Raw genomic sequence first — 11955 nt, 5'->3', positions numbered from 1 at the left:
CAGATATTTGAAGCGTAGGAGATAAAACATGCCCACAACTTTGATAAAGCAGTTAGTTGCCAGGATCTGTTTAATTTCTAAAATGTTTCCTGATACATATTTGATACTTAACCTGTGATAAATTTTTGGAACTTCTCATTCTCAATGTGTATTTTTTTCTGATGCTCAGCAATTAAACTGGTAAACGTTCAACCAATAATATCTATATGTGACTAGAAATAATTGCATCTAGAAGTTAGTTTACATGAAAACCAGCATGTCCATCCGTTCAGATGTTTTGTTTTTTTCTGTTTAATATACTGTAGTAGTCACAACATTATTGTAAAGATAAAAAAAAAATTAAGGTATGACCTTGGTCATCTTTTGGGTTACGTACTACCACAGCACCATGCCTAGAATCTGTCTGCTTCATTCACCAACTGTGCTGGGGAATGTTACTTTTTAAAGTAACTTAGTTACATTATTCGTTACAAAAAAAGTAAGTTAATATGTTTGCATCCCCAATGTGAGCACCTGAAGATCTGAGGTACGAACACTGTTTGCTGCACCACCCAATCACACTTTTTCAAAATATCTATAGTAAATAGCTGGATTAAAACTAAACATTTTATTTATGTGTTTCTGTTACTCCATTGAACACAGGCTGTTTGATTGAGCACTGCAAAGGACCAGTGTACTGTCCACCATACTGGCTTTTTGCGTTACACCAGGTGATGCTGCAGTAATCACTGGCTGTCTTTAAACCTAAATGGGACCAATGAAATGTACGCCTCAGAAAATGCAAGATTAGCGAACCCTGACTTCTGGGTGGGGTGCAGAGGTTGCCAACAGACATGTGTAGTGATGAGGCCACTACATTTTTAAAATGATTGATGGATGGAATCAGGCCAACATCTTAAGACCTACAATTTTCTGCCCCACCATCACAGTATTAACAAAACACACTAGATTAAATATATTAAGCACTATATATATAGTCAACCAACCAGGACCCATATATTTTTTTATGATAAAAGTTTTTTATTCATGTCTGATTGGATAAGTTTATAATTGTAAGGATCAAAGTAGGGCAGGGGTGTGCTGGATAGCAGACTGCTGTGGAAGCCTTTACTGTCGGTGAAGACATGGTCTGTGGTAACCTTGATGGTACTACAGTCTTCTCTAGTCAACTTCAAAAACGTTACCTGTTTATTGTAAAAAATGTTTTAAAAATCAGGAAATTAGATGTAATTGTATAATATTGCTGTTTAATATCAACCAAATATACTGTTTATGTCTCTTTAAACGTTTCCAAATTTTGTGGTTCATAAAATTTTCTGCAGATACATCTATCCTTGATGGTGCGCTTTGACTTGCAGAAACTGTATCACTTTGCCAGTATAATTCTGTTTGGTACAAGCTGTCATTTTTTGACACAGAAAACATTTCTGGTGTTTTTGTGACTGCTTTATTTTGTGTATAATATATCTGAATCATCTTGAACCATTCCGCTGGTTCACAGAGCAATCAATATGTTCACCTTTAATTACAGTAAAGTTTCTTTTTGCATAGATTGAGCTTGCTCCTTCATCTGTTTAGAGAATGAATGTGTAGAGAATATAAGACCTGGTTTACACGAGCGTTCAAATCTTGGTTAAATGACTGCGCTCTGAGCGACTTATGCGTTTATGTTGAGTTTTGTAGTGGCTCTTAATTGACTTCAGTATGACGGGTAATATTGGCTGATAAACGCCAACCTGCCACCCAGAGTGTACTTTTGTGTGTTTACCTGTGAGGTGCAGTTATAGGACAGTCCACAGTGTGTTTAACCTGTGGGGTTCACGGTTCATCCTTCATAGGATTCATGAAATATGGATCAGTTGGCTTTATCCAACCTGGACCTTGAGCTCCTTGTGTTAAAAATCTTCCTGATTCATCGACGTAGGCAGAGGAAACATCGCCGCCGCTACTGGTTCGCCCTCGACAGCACAGTGTGTGTGTAATCCATGAAGAGACAAGAAGATTTCCACATAAACTCTTTAAATACTGTCGGATGTCAGTTTCGAGTTTTGATTGCCTGCTACAAATAGTAGAACACCATATTACACGCCAGTCAACCAATATGCGAGTCAGTGTTTGGCCCTGAAGAGTGGCTACTTATCACCTTGAGGTAAGCAATATACAAACTGTACTCACGTTTGCACTCGCCCACCGGCATTAATAATCCAATAGTAGCTGAAGTTATCTCATTAGTACAAACCTACAAATTGTTGCGAATTTTTATTATTATTTTGTTGGTAATATGTGTAAATGTGTACACATGATCATGGGACATATCCTGGCCTACAGAACGTTAAACGACCGACATGTATTGACGCCAGGACAAGCTGCATTTAACGCGCATCTGACTGAACGCAAGTGAAAAAAGCACGGCAGAAAAATGTTCAGTTCAGATGACGGGGTCTTAATTACAATATTTCAAAAAGGCATTAATAAATGGGCCATGACTCAGTTGTAGCAGCGGGGACTTATTTACGTGCACACTATGTGGTGTCTGAAATCTGGGCTGAACCTTTTTTTTTTTTTTTTTGCTATGGAGTAGTATTTTTTTCATTTGTTAATGTTGTCCTAGATATTCCAGCCAATTTCTGCATTTTTCCTGCTGTGATGTGCGGTTTTGGTGTCATTTTGTCCACTGTTCTACTTTTTTCATTGTAGCTTATCACATGTACCTTTCTAAATATTTTTTAAGTTTTCATTTATGTTTATACAAAAACCATTGCATTTATTTTGTGACTCAGATTCAGACAGAACAGGGACAGATGGCAAATAGACCATAGGTTAAAATTTATAACATTTTACCAAAACATTTACAAGCATAACATTTTTAAAAAGATTAGTTTTCAAATATCTAAATTAAAAACATGTTCTGTTACTTCTTGAATAATGCTAAAACGACATCTGAAACATTTGCCGAGGTTTTGTTTATCAAAACCTATTTTATATGTGGACAGAGGTTTTGCTACCAGCAATTTTTAGTCTAAAAGCCAAATTGCACTAATGAAAAATGAATTCACCAGTGGCTTGTGTGAGCAGAACTGCCCAGTGTTGCCTAATTATCTGTCCACATCAACTACAATCATTTTGTCTTTCTTGCAGGAATTTACTTATGAATATTTGGCGTTGATTACATTTATTATAGACTAGCAAAATACCCGCGCTTCGCAGCGGAGAAGAAATATGTTAAAGAAGTTATGAAAAAGAAAAGGACCTGGCACTTAAAAGTTTCTGTCGCACTTTTGCTGAGTTTGTGCCAAACACGTCCTCTCATTAAACTTGTATCTCGCGAATATCGTATTCGTCTTAGGCATGACATAAGCCAGCGGCAGCGTGTCTATGAACTTAATTTAAAGTTAAGCTTTACACCTTGCTTTCCTATTCATTTGCATAAGCACAGTCCTTCACCAGCAATTATTTAATGTTAGCTCAGACCAGGCACTTAAAAGTTTCTCTCGCACTTTTGCTGAGTTTGTGCTAAACACTATTCTATCCCTGACCATCTCATCTTCGTTTGCATAAGCACAGTCCTTCACCAGCAATTTTAACTCCGTTACAAAGTGATCAAAAGTCTCGTTTATACTCTGCGTCCTCTCAGTAAACTTGTATCTCGCAAATATCGTATTCGTCTTAGGCATGACAAACGCCAGCAGCAGCATGTGTATGAACTTAATTTAAAGTTAAGCTTTACATTTTGCTTTCCTATTCGTTTGCATAACCACAGTCCTTCACCAGCAAGTTTTAACTCCGTTACAGCAATTTTAACTCCATTACAAAGTGATCCAAAGTCTTGTTTACCCCGCATCTTCTCATTAACTTTGTATCTTGTGAATATCGTATTCATCATAGGCATGACAAATGCCAGCGGCAGCGTGACTATGAACTTAAACTTACGGTTTACACCGTGCTTTGTTTCCGCAGTAGCTGCACTTATGAATATGCTTGTATGTGTCACTCACTTCATATTCTTTTGCTCTCTTCTCAATTGTGTAATGCGTTTTTTGTTCAGCGCTCTTTGGAGCTCTTCCTTGTTCTCTGTGTACGGTCTTCACAGTCAGTTCACGTGAGCCGCTCTGAGTACATGCATCGAAGGTTCTCAGCTGTGCTTGTGCTATCTCGTACGATCTTGCAATGTCCACGACTTTATTTAATGTTAGCTAAGACCCGGCACTTAAGTTTTTCTTGCACTTTCACTGAGTTTGTGCCAAACACCACCCTGACCATCTCATCTTCGTTTGCATAAGTAGAGTCCTTCACCCGCGAATATTTAGAGGCAGAGTGTTTCTATTGGATTGCCGCTGCCGAATGGCCTTATATGGGAGGGCACTCAATTATGTGGGAGGCGTGACAATGAGGGACGCAACTCCGCCTCACACAGCGACCAAGCTGCAGGCTATGGCCATATATATGTACATAAGTAGGTTCCAGTTATGACCGTTATGCGTAGAATTTTGAAATGAAACCTAACTTTTGTAAGTAAGCTGTAAGGAATGAGCCTGCCAAATTTCAGCCTTCTACCTGCACGGGAAGTTGGTGAATTAGTGATGAGTCAGTGAGTGAGTGAGTGAGGGCTTTGCCTTTTATTAGTATAGATGGCTTTTGAATTAAAATTCCAGCTTATTCTCCGTGTTCCTTCTCGTTTTGTGTGACTGTGCCATATTGGTTCCTAAATGATGCCAGAAGATTTTTTTAAAATGCTGAGGTAATCTGAGAAGGGGCACTTTATGCAGTGGATTCAGAAAATATTCAGAACCCTTCAATTTCTGCAAACTTTATTATGTTGTAGATTTCATTTGAAATGGATAAATGCACCATTTTGCACATCTCAATACCCCATAAGGGTAAAGTGAAAACATGTTTTCAGATAGGATTTTTTTAATGAAAAGCTGAAATATTCATCTACATATTAAAACCCTTAATTCAGTACTTTCTACAGAGCCTTTTATACAACACTTACAGCTTCAAGTCTTCTTGAGTAAATCTCTACAAGCTTTGTGGGCCTGGATTTGGGCAGTATATCATCTCAAGCTCTGTTAGACTGAATTAAGGAGCATCTGCAAACTGCCAACTTCAGGTCTCTCCACAGGTGTTCTGTAGTATTTAAGTCTGGACTTGGAGGGGGCCATTCAGGGCTAATCAGAGACTTGTGCTGAAGCCACACCATCATTGTCTTGTCTGTGTGCTTTAGGTCATTGTTGTGCTGAAAGATGAAGCCTCACCCCAATGTGAGGTGGCATATACTCTGGAGCAGGTTTTCTTCAAGGACTTTCAATGTTTCCCTCAGTTGTGATCAGTTTTTCTGTCCCTACCACTGGTAAGCACCCCCATAATAGCGTGACGCTGCCCCCACCATAGGGATAGTATTAGGCAGGTGGTGGGAAGTAATTAGTCTTTGCCAGATCTAGTGTTTAGAGTTCTGCCTTAAGAGTTCAGTTTTTGTCTTGTCAGACCAGAGAATTCATAAATTCTGTTCACCAAACTCCAAGTGGACTGTCATATGCCTTTTACTTAAGAATGGCTTCTGTCTAGCTACTCTACTACAAACACTTGGTTGGTGGTGTACTGCTGAGATGGCTGTCCTTCTGGCAGGTTCTCCCATTCCAGCAGAAAACATCTGAAGCTGAGTAATTTTGGGTTCTTGGTCAACTCCATTACCAAAGCCCTTTTTGCCTAGTTACTCAGTTTGGCTGGAGAGCCAATCCCAAACTTCTTCAGTTCCACAATTACTGAAGCCACTGTGCTCATGGGAACACTCAAAACTTAAGAAATAGTTTTATACCCTTGCCCAGATTTATTCCTCACCCCAATCTAATCGTGGAGGCCTACAGAATTATGGGTTATTGAGTATAGATTAATGGGCAAAAATGTGTGCAGAGAGTGCAGGGGTCTGAATACTTGCTGAATCCACTGAACATGAAATGTCATAAAGAGGTATCAATATTGTAGCGCCTACTTTCAAATCCTGTTTCTTAACATTGCAGTTGTCTTGGCAATGTTGTATCCTTATAAGCCAGTGTATGGTTTTTATCACCAGTGCCTATATTGTTGCCATTCCAACCCAAAACAAATGAATAGCTCCACCTAGGGCTGGGCGATTTTTTCGATTAATTCGAATTTACGTTTTAAGACGATTTATTTTTTTATTAAATCGAGGTATAGCGATTTTTTAATAAAAAATTAGATACATTGTAATTGCACCTATGGCAGAATAATTAAGAGGCTTGTCCGACTCCGAACACATGATGGCGCGCCTAATTAACCTCTCACCTGTGAGTACAGTGCTCTATGAAGGAACGTAATAGGCTACAGAAATAATATCATAGAGATGGACGGCTCTTCACGTCAGGATGACCTTGTGCCAAAGAAAGGTAGTAACGTTTCCTCTGTGGTTTGGAAATGGTTCGGATTCGAGAGTTCAGACGTCGAACAAACTTTTGTCAAATGCAAAATATGCAGAAAGTCAGTTTCAACCGGCAGTGGCAGCAGCACTAATTTATTCCAACATTTGCGACAAAGGCACCAAGCTGAATGGGAAGAATGCTCAAAGTTAAGAGATGAAAACAAGCCAAATCCAAGTGCAAAAGGTCCACCTAAAATTGCAAAACGCCAGATGTCATTAGCGGTATCATTTTCCAATTCCGTTCCATACGACAAAAAGGCGCCCCGATGGAAAGAAATGACAGATGCTGTGGCGTTTCATATCGCTAAGGACATGGTTCCCATATACACCATCGAAAAGCCAGGGTTCATAAAAATGCTACACACTGCTGATCCAAGATACAAGTTGCCGAGCCGCAAATATTTCAAAGACGTAGCTATTCCCGAATGTACACTGAAACACGTGAAAAGTAGCGGAGCAGCTTGAAAGGGCATCTTTTTTTCTCGACGACTGACCTGTGGAATAGTCGTACTCTTCAGCCTTACATGAGCCTTACAGCCCATTATGTTGACGCAGAATGGAAACTGCAAAGTTTTTGCCTTCAGACATGTTATTTTCCTGACGATCACACTGGGGAAATAATTGGTCATGGGCTTAAAGATGCGTTGGCGTCTTGGAAGCTTGTGGAGGATCGACAGATGTGCGTGACCACTGACAGTGGAACGAACATGATCAAAGCAATGAAGATGAACGACTGGACCCATCTTCACTGCTTTGGACATCGTCTTCACAATGCCATTGGTAAGAATGATTAATAATTCAAGCATTAAAATCGCAGTTATTCAGATGTTATTTCATTAATAGCTGAAATGATGATGATTATTATTGTTTTGCTTTTGTAATAACAGTGCCAATCACTTAACATGAGTTTGTTGGTTATAGATTCATATTCTGCAGTTATGAAGGAGAAAGCTCTTTACAATATTTCTGTCAAAGTACAATGAACTGCTATTTCAAATCTTTTTTTTTTTGTTTGTTTTTTGTTTACTGTTGAAAATTTGCATAACTTTTTGAGTTGACTGATGTAATGTTTACATTGGTTAAAATGGTTATTTTCTTACTATATATTCAGAAGTATTTAATGTTTAATTCAAATTGCACAATATTTACTTTCATATTTCATTCAAATCTTCTGAAAAGATATTTAACTCGTGAATTTGTTTTACATTTATTTACACCTTGTTGACCGATTTATGTATGGCATGGCCATTAAAAATACAATGTTCCTTAACCAGATGGTTTTTCAAGTTACTTATAAAGAGAATGTTACTTAAGTCATGTTGTTGTAATGTTTTAAGTTGACTAGTTACACAATAAAAAAAATCGAAATCGAAAAATCGTGAATCGGTCAAACTTTATGAAAAAACCTAGATTTTTTTTTTTGCCTTATCGCCCAGCCCTAGCTCCACCATTAATATGTTCCTTAAGTTGTCATTTGTTACTCACATGAGTAGTTTTGTCTTCATGTGTAGAGAACTACTTCAGCTTTTTTTTTTGTACAATGTACTTTATGTGGAGTTCCTGGGCGCACTTAACCAGCACCTCATGGAGTACCTTGGAGATCAGTCAACAATGTGTGAGACTTGCACTCTTGGTCCCGACTCTAAGTTACTATCTTCAGTGACTTTGCCCAGAACATGGAGGAATGTCCCAGTGAGCTGATGTGAAGGCAGCCCGTTAAGTTGTTATCTTTATACTCTCTTGTGGACTGTATAGCCAAACGAACATTCTTTTTTCCTTATTATTTAGTCTTTTTAAACCAAAAAACAAAATTAAAAGCTGACACCATCTTAGGAATAGCAAGTCATCATAGCTGTAGATTCTAGGCCCTGTAACATTTTTGTAGCCATTACAGCTTTTAATTTTGTTTAGTTAGTCTCCTTGGCCTCATTGGGGGATAACACATTGGAAACAGATCGACTGTAGTTTCAAAGCAGCTATTTTTTTTTTTTTTGACAGGGTAGCCTTTTCCCTTCCACAATCTAAGATAGCAGCATGTAACGATGAAAGTGTTTCAAGGGTTGCTTCATTTGGCATCACTACTAGTCTTCTTGGATTTACCATTGTCCTGATATTCCAGATTCAATCCAGATGGTGCTTAAAACTAAAATATTCTTTAAATTGTTTGACTTCCTGGAACCCTTGACCACGTGCCAGTAACTGTTACTCTCTAGTGGAAATCTTCCCAGCAGGAGCGCAGTGCCCTCGTACGTCACACCAGCTCCTTACTTGCAAATTTATTGTTCCTCCCATCACATCCGCGGCAGACTTCCAACTTCAGAAGTCATTTATTCATCACATTAGTCAGAACTGAGAAACTTCAGAATCACAAGTAAAGGAAAAGCAATGTTCAGTGCCAGCAATGTTTTGTCACGGTGGCCTGACTGAACCCGGTGTGGGAAAGACTGCAAAAGGACTGACAGATTGAAGCACATAGCACACTCGGGATGAAAGGCAAGGGTGCTGCTGGCCTGGGTGAGAGGTAGTGACCACAAGGAAGGTAGCACAGGTTTTGTTGAAAAAAGTGCCCAAGATCGAGACCTGGAATGAGTGTCACTAACCTAACTAGTATTAATATGAACAAATTTGTGCTTGACGTACATCAAGATGTACAAGAAAAGGACCGGATTAAAGCAAGTTTTTTGAATCATACAATCATACAAACATAATAGAGGCTAATCTGTCTGATATCTCTATGTCATACTATAGATTGGAGAAAGAAAAAAAAGCCAGGCAAAAATTGTGAACTCGCCATACCTGAAAAAATAAGCTATCCACGTAATCAGGCATAACAATTTTTGGCTGGCAAAATTAGGCAACCTAAAGTACAGTCATTTAGGAAATGTAAGACCTTGAGGAAAAGTCATAAGGATGTCATAGTATCCATCAATCCATCCTATTCCTACTCATGTAATCTGGAATCCTCAAAGTAATAATAAAATAATGATTCATTACATTTATATAGAGCTTGTCAAGGTACTCAAAGTGCTTTACACAATGAGTGAGGAGCCACTTTAACCACCACTAATGTGCAGCATCCACCTGGATGATGCAACGGCGGACATTACCTTTTTGGTGATGAGAGATAGTTAGCCAATCAGAGACAGGGGATGATTAGGGGGCCCGCCCTGGTGGCAATTTAGCCAGAACATCGGAATACGCCCTAATAATAATTGTTTATATTTATATAGCACTTTTCTCATTGCTCAAAGCACTCAGCTCTTTACAAAGGATGCCCAGGGATCTTTAAATGAGTGTTAAGACCTCAGTTTTATGTCTCGTCTAAAGCACAACACAGTGCACAGTGTCCCCAGCACCACATTCAGAGCAGGCACCCCCTGCTGGCCTCACCTTCCAGCAGCAATCCATGCTTTTCTGGTTGGTCTCCCATCTAAATACTGGCTAGGCCCAAACAAGCTTAGCTTCAAGTGGATGACCTGTTCTGAAGTGCATGTAGTATGGTTGCTGGTAATGTCACTAAGTATGCCAGACTCGCCAATGCCAGGTTTAACAGTTTGAAACTGAGAAATAATGAGCTGCTTTGCATCCTAGCTATTTAGCATATTTTTATTCAGGTTTTCAACTAAAGGTTGAGGTGGTATGTAACCAAATTTGCATGGTCATTTTATTCATATAGTATTGTGAAATAAAGGTTTTAAATTATAAAATAAAAAAAATAGCCTCTTCAAGTGTCAATGGTTTTTAAATCCTGAATGCAGCTTCCCTATCAATTCTGTCCTGTCTGGGGCTGCCATACGTGAATATGATCAATCCAGAAATGAGTGGGGGAATCTCATTATATTCCAGTCAAAGTAAGGTTAGATTGTATTGGTGCAGGTGGTTAGGTTGTTAGAACTTTGAAATGAGTATCGCTGAAATCTTAAATACTAAAAAAAAGAAGAGGCAACCATTGGAGAGAATTGAGGAGGAGGAGGAGGAGGATACTGTCAGCTGCCTCTTTACTGCTACAGCACATTGCCAGCACTGGTATGTGGCTCAGTGGTAAGGCCACACAGGTGTGTTGCTGTGGTTCCAGAATTTACCACAACAATCTGCTGGTTGGGTGCATTCCCTTAGACAATCAGCATTCCGCAAGCCAAGCAGGATGAGTAACAGTCATTTAGTATTTATGCAGTCAGATCACTGCTTTGTCAGGAAGTCAAGAGCCAGGAAGGAGATGAGGTGAGTACCACCTAACTCACAACTGGAACCAGTTTGGACTTCCTCAGAACAGACAACTGTTTGGTACAGGATGATCCAATATAAAGACGGGCAGTGAATCACTAAGCTGTGTAGAAAAATGAGCTGTGAATCACTGAGTCCTGTTAAAAGAGGAGCTGTGATTCACAGTGTCCTGTACAAAAATGAAAATGCGTATTCAACTTAAGACCATTAATGCAGTGAATAACAACAACACATTTAACATTCAATAACAGTAGCGTTCCCCTTTAAACAAGTGTGGGAAATGAGGGCGTTATAATCTAATGTGTCAAGCTGTGAGCTAATCATAAAGTATAGAAACTGAAGCAAGCACAAAAACATGTTCCCCTTCACCTGTTCCTCCTACCTGTATACCTGTGAAATTGTTCATTCTGGATAATAAAGTATCTGGGATCATGCAGTTGTTCCTCCTGCATGCTTTATAAATATGAACAAATGTTTACCTTGGAATGGTTCTCCTTAAAAGAGATATGGCAGGGAGCAATAAGCATGCCTACCTTTGATAGGCATGAGCCTATACAGCCCACTGTCTCTTCTGTGAAAAGAGCTCCCATCCACTATCTTCACGCTTACAATTGCCTGCAAGCCATCATTGGAATGCCAGGATTCTACAGCACTGGGAGATTAATGGCTACAGATAATTTGCATGTGCTGCTACTAGAGGCCAGTTATCCTAATTTTTTTTCCACAAGTGACTCATGTGGGTTTTGTTTGTGAGACCAGCAAATAACTTCTGCTCTCAATGATGTCACAGATTCAGATGTTTAATTCTATAGACCTCATTTTCTGAGTTCCTGAACCCTGGCAGCAACAAACATCTACAGTAGCTCCTAAAATATACTGCTCAAAAAAAATCAAAGGAACACTTTTAAATCATAGCATCAAGTCAATGAAACTTCTGGGCTAGTTAAGTAGCAGAGGGGGTTGTTAATCCGTTTCAGCTACAGTTGCACAAGAGGGGAAACAATGAGACGACCCCCAAAACAGGAATGGTTTGACAGGTGGAGGCCACTGACATTTTTCCCCTCCTCATCTTTTCGGACAGTTTTTTCACTAGTTTTGCGTTTTGCTCCGGTCCGTGTCACTACTGGTAGCATGAGGCGATACCTGGACCCTAACAGAAGTTACACTGGTAGTCCAAATTCTCCAGGATGGCACATCAATACGTGTCATTGCCAGAAGGTTTGCTGTGTCTCCCTGCACAGTCTCAAGGGCATGGAGGAGATTCCAGCAGACAGGCAGTTACTCTAGGAGAGCTG

This window comes from Polypterus senegalus, chromosome 3, assembly GCF_016835505.1.
Source record: "Polypterus senegalus isolate Bchr_013 chromosome 3, ASM1683550v1, whole genome shotgun sequence".
Lineage (NCBI taxonomy): Eukaryota > Metazoa > Chordata > Cladistia > Polypteriformes > Polypteridae > Polypterus > Polypterus senegalus.
The sequence above is the reverse complement of the archived record's forward strand: the minus strand, read 5'-3'. Positions refer to the sequence as shown.